The sequence below is a fragment of the Silene latifolia genome, chromosome 10 (assembly GCF_048544455.1).
Source record: "Silene latifolia isolate original U9 population chromosome 10, ASM4854445v1, whole genome shotgun sequence".
NCBI classification, from domain to species: domain Eukaryota; kingdom Viridiplantae; phylum Streptophyta; class Magnoliopsida; order Caryophyllales; family Caryophyllaceae; genus Silene; species Silene latifolia.
In genome coordinates this window covers 121,905,708-121,918,359 of record NC_133535.1, presented here as the reverse complement: position 1 = coordinate 121,918,359, position 12,652 = coordinate 121,905,708, and the positions used below count along the sequence as shown (strand labels likewise).

The following is a 12,652-nucleotide window of genomic DNA, read 5'->3' as shown; positions in this document are numbered from 1 at the left end:
ATGCCTTGAGAAGCAAAATTACAAATTTCCAGCAAGGACCCGATGAGGAATTTTGTGAAGCATGGGAACGTTTCAAGAGTTTGGTCCGGTTTGTCCCTCACCACGGTTTCCAGCAGTGGTACATTTGCAACTTATTCTACAATTCTTTATATGATGACTACAAGGTTATCCTGGATGCAGCTGCGAATGGTAGGTTCCAAAATAACACTGGTCAGAATAAAGGTTGGAACACTATTGAGGAGATGGCAGTCCATAGAGCTGAGTTTGGGAGTTCGCGTGGGAATTCGCCAAAACAAAGAGTTGAAACGAGTACTGTTGCGGCGCTTGAAGCTTCTATTAATACCCGGTTCGAAACGCTTGAGAATGCTCCCGTTTATCAAATAAATAAAGCTGCGGAATTGAGAACGTTAGTCCAAACTCTTTCGGCTCAAATAATGAAAATGCAAGAAGCTAGGATTGAGCAAGATAGAAATTTTGAAAATCAGTTGGCAAATTTAGTGGCTAATCAAGTCGTTAATTCTTCAAGCAAATTTGAGGACCTCCGCAGCGGGTTTTCAAATAACGGACCTAAAAAGGATGGGAATGACTCGGGAAATAGTGAAGAATCGAATTTATTTTATGGTGCGAAAACAAAAGCAACTGCCAGTACAAGCAGTCGGTCGACCAGCCACCATAGTCGACCGACCACCGCCTCTGTCAATGAAAAAGCGCCTGACAATCAGGAACTTTTGGCACCCAGCTCCGTCAGTCGGTCGACTGCACATGATGGTCGATCGACCGTGGACCCTGTACTGAATGAAGTTTCACCATTACAATTGCAAGAAACTGACTTTGTTCCGTCTTATCAAGTGCTCGAGCCATCCATGGCTGCTGTCGATAGCCCTTCGAGTATTCCTGCCACTGCACTGTGCCCTTCTTACTCTGTTTCAGATGCTGCAAGTATAGTTGCTACTGTTCACAGACCCTCAGACTCTGTTTCTGTTGCTACGCTGTGCGAAAAATTCGATCAAGAGCCTTGCATTACTCAATTGAATGGTTTTTGGAGAAGATGACTTCGATCGAATGGGTCCTGACATTCGATCGAATAAAAGTGCAGCTGATAAGTCTAATCGAATGGACCTTTGTGTTCGATCGGGATCCATGGTTGGAGAAGATCTCGATCGAGAGGAGTACTGTCCTCGATCGAGCAAGGAACAACAGAAAATGGTCGATCGACCTGCGGATTGTATTCGATCGACCAATGTACCTGGGCAGAACACAAATTTGTCAATTAATCTGCATGACTCTATACTTATTGATGATTTGACGGAGGTTTTGAACATTCGGACGCTGAATATTGTTGATCCTACGACAAGCGTTGCGGTCCCGTATCCGGAGCATTTAGAAAATGCAAAGTTGGAGCGTCAGTTCGACAAGTTTTTGGAGGTTGTCAAGGGTCTTGAGGTAACCGTTCCTTTCATTGATTTAATTACCCAGGTACCTTCCTATATGAAATTTATGAAATATACTTTATCCCGTAAACGACATATAGAGGATCTTCATGTAGTAGCTTTCACTGCAAAGGGCACTGCCCATCTTCGAAATAAGCTACCTCATAAACGATTTGACCCGGGTAGTTTTTCTATATCTTGCTATATTGGGACCCATATAGTTGATAACGCCCTATGTGATACATGGGCTAGTGTAAGTGTTATGCCGTTGTCTCTTGCTAGGAGACTTGGCTTCACTAAATTTCGTATTACTGATATTACCGTGCAGATGGCCGACCGTACCCAATCACGGCCAATAGGTATTTTAGAGGACATACCTGTGCAGATTGGGAAACTCTTTATTCCCGTTGACTTTTTGGTTTTGGATATTCCCGAAGAACGACACACTCCTATCATTTTAGGACGACCATTCTTATGCACTGTTGGTGTAGTGATGGATTTCGGGGGTAGGACCATGACTGTGCAGGTAGGGGATGAAAATTTGACCCTTTACCAGACCGGCGTTCATAAGGCACCGATGCAAGTCAAGCCTTGTGACGCCATATCCTTTATAGATCCTATTACGGATCCTCCTATTGCTAGTACTGAGTTATATTCTGCTGTATTGACACCTCCGCCCCAGCTTGGGAGCAAATTGGAGGACCGTGCTGTTATTTCGGTTGCTGCAGGTCATGGCAGAGAGGGCATAGGAGATCCAGGTGATACTAGTGAAACGGAATTCGAGCCGGCTGTTGAGAAAAATAGGCCGGGCAAAGTGAAGAAGCGTGCCATAGCTTATACGACACCGGATACCCTTCCTCTGACTAGGCCTGTTGTCTGGAAGCCTAGAGTAGCGGTCCATACTGCTGAAAGGACCTCTTTTAGTCAAGTACCCTACTTTGGGGTATCTTGCCGTTGAGCCGTAGTGCTATTCAGCTTGTATTTATTTTGTAATTTCGGTTTCTGTTGGACTATTTATTTCTTTATTAGGACGATTAGTTTTAGTATTAGTTTAGTTTATCTAAGTTGTCTTTGGACATATTTCGGTTTTGGTTTTTGAGTTCTTTCTCCCTACTTTTATCTGATTTATTGCAATTCCCTTTTGTCGGGAATTGGTTTGGGGAGGTTTGCTTTATTGTATATTTGCTAATTAGAACTCAAGTTATTGCAGAGTTAGATTGACGTGATTCACTGCTAGTGCTTCTATTCTATTGTGGCCCCTGCTGTTGCCGCGACGATGTATGCTCGTGATCCCTGCTGTATCATGATTGCTTTTATCTCCCCCGTTTCATGTCTGGTTTGGGGAGGTTATATCTTGTGAGTTTCCTACTCCATTTTATTTTATCTCCTTTAGTTTAGTTTGCATTTTTACCGCCCTCTTATATGCTGCTGCTGTTGCTTGCTGTTAGGTAGTAGTTGGTCCAATGAGGACATTGTCCGATTTGGTTTGGGGAGGGTAATGCATCCTTGAGTCTGCATTTGCATTTGTTTTGCATTCATATTTATTACATTTCTGCATGCATTGTTCTTATTTTTCAGAATAATCATTAAAAATTTAAAATTTTCAAAAAAAATCACGTTTATTTTTGCATTTTAGGTTGAGTCGGATTGGAGTTTTTCATTGCTGTTAACTGTCTATTTGCTTAAGCCTTGAATTGTTTCACATCTTTAAGTAAAAGTTTTTGCAATATCTCGAATTTTGTTTCAAAATTTGTTGAACTAGTAGACTTGACTTGAAATTTTGGCAAACTACAAAACTTTCTAAGGAATTAGAGCTTTATAAACTGGTGTCATTCATGACCAGTTTCATTTAGGATTGTGAGTAGTTACTCCCTGCATATTGTGTAACATTAATTTGCACAAGTATGACATTTAATTTCTTTTTGCCTGCATACATTCGGGTTAGTGGTTGGTATTGCATGTTTGAAGAATGCTTGCGAAAATCCCTTTTATTCATTTTACCCATTAGCTCCACATTAGCCAAAAATTGCCAGTTGACCCTTTAGCTACAATCCATAAACTAAGCCTACCCTTTGCTGAGCTAGTTTAGTAGTTTTAGTGGTATTCGTTATATTGTATCAATTTTGGCTCGATTTGCACTCTATGAAGTTGGTAATGAATGAAAGAGAAAAGAAAAAGAAAAAAAAAGAAAATTTGAAAAATAGTGACTGCCGAAGAAAAAAAAACAAAAAAAAAAAGAAAACAAAAGAAAAAGAAACGGCAAAGAAAAAAAAAAGTTTACTCCTATGTTTGCTTTATATTTTATGAGGAGTATTGAGTTTGGATTAGTGATTTGTATGCCATATTGACTAAGGCATTTGAGCTTATTTATTGAGTAGAAGTGGATGTTTTATTCGGTTTGATAGGATGCTAGCTTGGCTACTTACCCTCTCATTCCCATATCGTTTTGCCCCTTCTTACCCATAGCCTCACTTATCCAAAACTTTGCAAGTATTCGACATGTGATGGACTTTGATTGGTTGGAATGTATGTGCACGGTAGCTAGAATTACTTATCATACTATATTACATGCACGATTATGTCGGTCGTAGTTTAGGTGAGCGACTCTTATTTCCTTCTCTCTTACACATATATTTGCTTACCATTTGCTTTGTTCAGAGAAGCGTGACCCGGGAGAGTCCAATTTTGAAAGTCTTGCAAGGTCAAAAGTTCAACATCTTTTTGGAATATGCATAAATTTATTTGCTTTACATTGCGCTATTAGTAGTTGATTCATATGCATTAAATTGGTTTAAGTAGACGGTTTTCAGTTTGTCCATGTTTTGCTCCTTCCTATCAAGATTTAGTTTTGCATTTAGTTTGCTTGGGGACAAGCAAAGGTTTGGTTTGGGGAAGTTTGATGCGTGTCTATAATATGACGTTTTACATCTTTATTTCCACGCATTTTATGTCTATTATTAGTGGTTTATTCTACTATTTGCCCCTTTTCGTCGACTTCCGCCTTTTTATGTAATATTGCAGATTATTGCGGAATTTAGTAGATAATGAGCCAAATCCGTCCCAAAGTGTTTAGCATAGCATTTGACATGAAGGGAAAGCTTGAGGAATGATCTTGGTGCACGTTTCAAGGCCCTGGACATAGTAAAAGCATGGGTGCGTACAAGTTACAAGAAGTTATCAAGCAAAGAATCGCTTGACATTACTGCAGCCTGCTTCAAATGGCTATATCTCGCGTTCTAAAGCTGATAATCGAGTGATTCAAATTGGAGGTGAAAGCTTATCCTCTTAGCTTTCCAACGCCGCGTAGAACGCCTGATTTGACCAAGTAACGAGGAAATGGCAGCTCTTTTAAGATCGTTGCGCGCTGTAGAATTCGTCAGAATGCACTACTGTACAACACCTTTGGTCGATCGACTGATGCCTATGGTCGATCGACCAGAGCACGATTCTTAAATAAGATCAGAAGCTACTGTTCAGCTATGCTCAGTCGATCGACTGGGTCTTGTGGTCGATCGACCAGTTTATGCTGCAGCGAGATTTGTTTGCGCGAGACTTAGTATTTAGTCTTATCTTTTATTTATTTAGGAAATAATAATATCTCTTAATATATATAAGAGAGACTACTAAGACCTAGGGGATTATCATTCTTTTACTCAGTTGGAGACATTACGTTGTTTGGATGTTGCTTGGGGCGGCTCTTCGTTGCTTCTTCTTCTTCTTCTTCCAATTTTATTTGTAATTTCTACTCTTAATCTTTCAATAATTACTCTTTTGCTTTCTTGTTTAATTGTTGTTATTAGTTATTGCTTTTAGTTAATTTGTTTTATGCCTTTTGATTTATTCAATTCAATTGCTATGTCTTCTTATTTAATTTATACGCATCTTATTGTTATTTCAATTATCAATATGAGTAGCTAGATTTCCTTCGCTAGAATGTGAGGGGATCTATGGTGTAGACAGCTTAGGATGTTGTAGGATTGTTTAGGTCGGTAATTTCTTTATGATAGTTATTTAATTGCTATATTTAACGAGGAGACCAAAAGGAGAATTGTTAATTGACTTGCGAATTCTAGACCTAGATCGAGAGATTAGAATAGAATAGACCTAAAAACTATGATAATTAGTCTACCCTTGAGACCGAAGGGCGAAAGAAGTTTCTTGAGACCGAAAGGAGATAGAAGTTTTAGACTTAGTTACACTGACCAGAGCGAAAGTTAGTTAGTGTGATTTAGGGAGGGAACTCGGGCCGAAAGGGCGTTTCCTGTTGAGAGTGGACCGAGAGGACCTGTCACTTACCCGACTACCGTACCCGTATCGGACCTACTTTAGATTAATGCCGTCGAAACTATAGTGAACCGATCGTTCTAGCTATTTCTCTACTATTGTTTTCATCTTTTTACAACACTTTTTATTTTACTTGCAATTTAGTTCTAAACCAATTCACAAACCCTCCCCATAATTGTTACTTCAATAGATTAAAATAGCAAATAGAATTGATCTTGTCTCTCTGTGGTTCGACCCTTACTATCACTATCTATAGTCTTAGTTCGGATTTATAAATATTATTTTTGACACCTTACGATGGGTATCAGTTACTTACCCTTTTCGTGAGTCGTGTGGGACCAACTCGGGGTCGGTATGGTTCAGGTGGTGTTGTCGGTGTTTGGGGTGGTGTAAGGGTGGACAAAGGTGGTGTCTTGGTGGGTGGTTGGCTGGAAGTACGCAGGATGGGTGTTGGTTGTTGGGGGTTTTGTAGTAAACCGTGTAATAGCTGAACCTAAGACCACCTTACCTCGGCTTGACCACGATTTTTGGCTAGGGTTCTATTGGTGGCACCACCGTGGGTCAGAGGAGACCACGGTGGAGGCTATTGGGGGTACGTGTGGTGGTTTGATGGGGGTTTGTGTTAGTTGTCGAGTAAGTGTTCGATGTCGGTATTGCTTGTTGTTGGTGATTGTGGTTAGGACGTCGGTTTAAGCCGTGTCTAATGGCGTAGCTAGTAAGGGTTGTGGGTGTTGTTGACAGCAGTCGAGTGGTGGCTGACCTGGTGGTGGTGATTCGTGGTGGAGCTGGTGGTAGGTGTTGTATTGTGTTGTTGTCGTGCGATGAGGTTAGGAATGCTACAAGGATTAGTTAATTATGGTGGGTCCAGTCTGCCTGTTATTGTTGGGGTTAAGTGTCGGGTTTTGTGAGTTGGGAATTAGAATTACAATAAATCCATATTAATTGAATAATTAGTTATATAATTGATGTAATTGATTCATAAGATTCGAGTAATTAATAATTATAGTTATTATATTTGTTAGGCGACGGTTTCGTTGAAGGAATTCTTTAAATCGGATTTAGCTGCGTTAATTGGATTTACTTAAAAGGTAGGATAATCTACTCAACTATATCTATTTTCCGTGTTTTATGGATGGATGTTATCGGAAGGATGATTGGTTATGACTGCTTATTTAATTAAGTTAATTGAGTGATTAATATTGTCAGTTGTTGGAATTGTGTATATTTTATACGATTATTTTGTGGAATGGTTTATGAGAATTGGACTACCCCAGGCTTAGTCTCTGGTGGATAATGTGAGTGGTGATTGGACTGCCTCAGGCTTAGTCTGTGGTGGATAATGTGTGTGAATGATTGGACTGCCCCAGGCTTAGTCTTTGGTGGATAACGTGTGTGAATAATTTGAAGGCCCCAGGCTTTGTCTCTGGTGGATAACGTGGATAGTTAATGTCTAGATGTGACATGTGAACAGTTAAGATTGGAATATTGACAGTTATGAGGCATTGGTTATTTTAATGTATTTTATCCTACTCAACCTCGTGGTTGACTGTGTATTCGTGAACACCTGCGGTGAACCGTTTTATGGGGAGTAGATTTGACAGGTACTAAAGATTGGCTGACTCGGGAGCATTGGGATGAGAGCTCGACTTGGACCATAGTTGAAGTCTAGATCACATAGAATAATTATAACACTTTATTTATTTCCGCTGCGAGTTGTAATTATTTTATATTAAGTTTTAAGTTGGATTAAGTTGTAATAAACATGTAATCATTAAAGTTTTAATTTAAAGTACTTTGGTGAGTTGGACTTTGTTATTCACTACCTCGGGAAACCGAGATGGTAACAGTTCTATTTATTTGAGAATGTCTAGCTAAAGGCTCCTGAATAAATGGGGGTGTTACAAATAGCCCCAAATTATTATTATGTAAAAACCATTTTATTTCTTTTTGTTTATTCAGGCTATTGAGTCATCTGATATTCCAAAAACCAAAATTAACCATTATCAAGAACACCTCCTATTCCAGTCCCAGTATCCATTCTCCTCATCTATGTAGGTCTGATAGTAGCCATATTTAAGGCATCCAAAAAAGTGTTACCACGATTTATCTGAGATGGTCCACTGCCATCTTGTCTCATTATTATAGTGATTATACCAGCCGGAGTTCGGATAACAGAAGCTCTAGGCCCTATAGGGGTGGCAGGCACTAGAGGAGCTTTACCCTTATCCACAACTTTCACTTCAACAGGTTGGACAGCCTTTCTCTACCACACCTGTTTAACTTTCACCACATCTTTTTTCTTTCTACACTGGTCTTTACTGTGACCTATACCATTGCATTGGACACACTTGACAGGCACCCAGTCATATTCAACCTTAACTACATAAGCCTTAACCTTCTCATACTTAAACTGAATAGTATCTGGGAAATATTGATCCACCTGAACATCAACCAACATCCTAGCATAGCCAAGGAATGTCTTATGGGAAGTGGCCTCATCACAGCGGACAAAATCCCCTATAAGCCCACTAATCTTTTTCAGACAGTCAATCCCCCAGAATTTTAAGTCCAATCAAGAAAACTTAAGCCAAATAGGGACAGTTTGAACATTACTTTTAACCAAATCAACATCAGGTGTCCACTCATTAATGATGACGGGTTTGTTATCAAACATAAAGTGTCCAGATTTCACCACCTCTTTCATCTTCTCCACAGTTTTAAATCTAACACTGAAAATTCCATTTGGCATAAACGAGATACACATCATAGTTCTTCCATATACGTTTAAGGTACCCAGAGACCATATTCCAAGGTGGATTAGTCCCCATAATGTACCCATATAATGAAGACGCCCAATAGTTGATCTCAGGTAAAACATCAGCTTCAGATAATTGTAGGGCAATCTTACCAGAGTTAGCAGGCGTGTGTAGAGAAGCCGAAGAAGGCGTTTTCTTCCTCCGTATGACCTCCGTCCAGGCCCCAGCATGTTCTCCAACAAAATCACCCTCTTTCGGTATTGAGACCATCGTCTGAGTAAGATCCAAAGGTATAATCACCTGTTCCTCCTCCTCCTTAGAGATATCTTCCCCCACCGGTTCCTCATCTAGAGATTCCAAAACTTCAAACTTAATCATCGACGCAGAGCCTGTTGATCGCTTATTAGAATTCGTATTTTTTGGATTTTTAGAATTTTTTCTTATTTTAACCATCTTTTGCGTGAATTAGGGTTTATTAGATTGAGAGGAGACGAGTTTTTTGGGTTTTTTTCTCTCTAACTTTCTCTCTCATCTTTTTAGAATTTGTTTGGTATGTTAATGACATACATATTAAGGAAACGACATTTTGTTGTCTTAATGAGACTTACAAAGATGTTGTTTATGTACTCGTATGACGAGCGTGGATAACAATCTAGTCTTGATGACTATTATGGACAACCTGATAAATAATCATTGTAAGTTGGTTACATTGATATCAATTTCAAATAGACAAGTATGGTTCTTTATTGTAATATGGACACATTTTGTTTAAATGAAAGTAATTATGCGCTGAAATGGTTTCAAGTACGACACTATGACTAATTTTACAACTAAAATGAGTACTTTGTTGCTTATGAAGCATCAAATAGAGTGTGCAGTTTGGAAATCAAACATATACACAACAATATACTTTGTTTCTTATGAAGAAACAAAGAGTACATTTGATTTAAGAATCAAACGTGTGTTATTGATTTTACTTTATTCAGATAAGGTAAATTAAACATATGTAAGACAGTAATTGATGCAATAGCTGCATGTCCCGTAGAAAACCTCTTTTGCAATTATAATATGAAAAATCCGTTGGAGTATGTGTCCTCAACGATAGTGCGATCATATGATTTAAAATCATAATTAAATATCGTAAGAAGAATACGTAAGGGATGATTCATTTATATAATCAACTGATCAACATTAATCAGTAATGTTGGCTTGCTAGAGTTTGACGTTACTGTCGTAGTACGGTGGTGGTCAGTTGATCCCTTAAGGTCACACTGATGTGACCATAATTGGCGCATATTTAGCCCCCGAATTAGCCTTGTTTCCATGCTTTTTAGTGCTTATTTGGGTCATTTCTTATCTTTAGTTCTTTGTTTTGCATATTCTTTGAGATTTTGATCCCTTGGTAGGAAAGGAGTAAGAATCTTGCATTTTCATGGCAAAACGAGACTAAATTGATCGAATTCAATGACCAAGCATCAAGGAGAGACAAGATTAGAAGGCCTTTGTACATATCATAGTAGAAGAGCAATGTTGAGGAAAGATCCTTGAGTCCCCAAGGAAACCCCCAAGGAATTTATGAAGAAAAGGGAAGAAAAGAAGAAGTTACTATGCTGACTGACAATCCGAGCGGATTGTCAACAATCCGTCCGTCCAGCCCCAAAGACAATCCGAGCGTCCTTGCTCTGAATCCGCTCGGATTCCCCTCAACAATCCGCCCGGATTCCCCAGAATCCGCTCGGATTCCAACGGTGCAATCCGCCCGTCCCGACCCTATTCCGCCCGGATTTCTTCACAGCACGGATTGTCTTCTTCAAGCTACGAAAAGAGAAGCCCTTCTCTCCAAAAATACCGGGTCCTCCTTCCTCAACTTAAAAAGTGTAATTACTAGTTTAGCCCTTAGTTAACCCTAATGCATCCTCCCTAATTTTCACTATAAATACCCCATTAGTCTAAATAGAGGAGCATGTTCTTCTTATCAATATTTAGTGTAGTTAATATCAATCAAATATCTCTTTAATATTGTAATCAAGTATTAATCAAGTTTTAATCCAAGTCTTAGTTCTTTAATCTCTCTCTTGTTCATCCTTTATTTTGGGTAATTGAAGATTATTTGGGTTATTATTGGGAGATTGACAACCTCTCAATCAAACATCAAGTACTTCTTTTATCTTTGCTTTATTATTGGAATCATTAGTAGGTATAATCTCTTAATCCCTTTTTAATTATTGTTAATTACTTTCATTTATTCATCATGTTTCATATTGTTGGTATGATTGACAACCTTGCTAGCATGATCAACATGATGATGAGTGAGTAGTCTCTTAGCTAGGGTTAATGGGTTATTAGGGGAAACCAACATGGGGAATGATTCATGCTTAAATTAATATGCTTTCATGTTTTATTTGCTTGCTTGTTTTGATCTCAACTCATGCACATGTTATATTTGATGAAATGCTAAGCCTATGAATCCTTGCATTTACTATCATCTTCTATCTTTTCAATGAGACTTGTAAGACATAGCTCAACTCGAGTCTCATTAGACCATGCATGTTGTTGAGTAGGGAAGATTAAGTCGACTTGTAGGTGTTGTACAATCTAATCGATTCGGCTCCGGGACCCAAACTTTCCTAGGATTGTAAGATATAACCCAACTCAATCCATCACAACAATAATTGCTTGCTTATAATTTGAGAACATGTTTGTATGATCATATCCCATGATTCCCCTATGATCCCATGACACCCTAGTGCCTGTAATCAATTGTTTACACCCCTTTAATTCATCTTGCTTGTTTATTTTCATTGCTATTCTAGTTTAGTAACCTTCTACATCAACCCAATTTGTGACACCCCTTAGACACCACTAGTTACAATAGAAATCTCATTTCAACTCCCGTCCCTTGGGATCCGACCTTTACTTGCCTCTTTACTAATTGTAGAGTTGTTTGTAGAGCTATAAATTGTGTTTTGATTCGACCGTGACCAACGACCACATCTTAATTTGTGAACACTTAGCGGGATCGCATCAAAAAATGGCGCCGTTGCCGGGGACGGTGTTTGTTTGATTTAGATTTCTTTTTATTGTTATTAGTTGTGTCTTTCTTCGCCTTGAGGAAGTAAAACTCCTCAAGGTTTGTTCTAATTGTTTTCGAGTTGTTTGATATTTTGCATGTCTAGAAGGTTACAAGGTGATTTGTTACCTTTTGACCGTGAAATCGAAAGAACCTTGACGAACAATAGGAGCCTTGTTAGGAGGAATTTGAGAGGTGTTGGTGAAGTTGTTCAACCCACTAGTGAGTTTGTCAATCCTTTCGCAATAGAAGGAGAAGAAAACCCATTACACAATACCCCACAAAATCCACCTACAATGCCAAAATTCTCGTCACACTCCGTACCCACCGAGGAGAACCCACCCAATGGTACTCCCACACCACAACATTTAACCGGGAATTTTATTGCCAAATCCGCCTTTATCCAATTAGTTGAAAGAAGCCAATTTGGAGGGTTGCCTAGTGAAGACCCTCATTCTCATATGGAGGCTTTTTGCGATTATTGTGATGCGATTTCTCAAACCGGTGTGACTCAAGACCAAATTCGATGGGTCTTATTTCCTTTTTCTCTAATTGGCACCGCCAAACAATGGTTGAAAGGCCTTGATAAGGCCACCCATGGAATAGATTCTTGGAAGAAGTTAGCTCTAGCTTTCTACAAAAAATTCTACCCACCGGAAAAGACAAACATGCTAAGAGCTCAAATTACGGGTTTTAAGCAAAGGGATGAAGAATCTTTGTATGAAGCTTGGGAGCGGTTCAAGGGAATTTGTCGCTCATGTCCTCATCATGGACTTAGCGAATGGTTCTTGGTACAACAATTTTGGAACGGACTTTATGAAGATTCAAGAAATATCCTTAATATGGGATCGAATGGGATGTTCACCGAGGTTGATGACAACCAAACTTGGAGCAAAATTGAAGAGATGGCAATCCATAACTCACAATATAGTAGGCCTCGCAAGGCTACTAGAGGAGGAAAGCACGAAGTGGATGCCGTTACTCAATTGAGTGCTCAACTTAGCTCCCATATCGATACTATCAACTTGAAGTTCGAGAAAGCAATGGCTAGACTTGAAGAAGTCTCAAAATCACCAAAGCATCATGTCAATGCCATGACGGCATCTTCATCA

General features: G+C 39.2%; 2 non-coding genes across 2 annotated transcripts; both read right to left on the bottom strand.

Moving 5' to 3' along the window:
• On the bottom strand, positions 1 to 109 carry LOC141609692 (small nucleolar RNA R71). Its single transcript, XR_012527611.1, has one exon. It is a non-coding gene; the product is annotated as a small nucleolar RNA R71 (small nucleolar RNA).
• A 12,099-nt stretch (positions 110 to 12,208) lies between these two features.
• LOC141610356 (small nucleolar RNA R71) lies at positions 12,209 to 12,315 on the bottom strand. Its single transcript, XR_012528260.1, has one exon. It is a non-coding gene; the product is annotated as a small nucleolar RNA R71 (small nucleolar RNA).
• Positions 12,316 to 12,652: the final 337 nt, after the last annotated feature.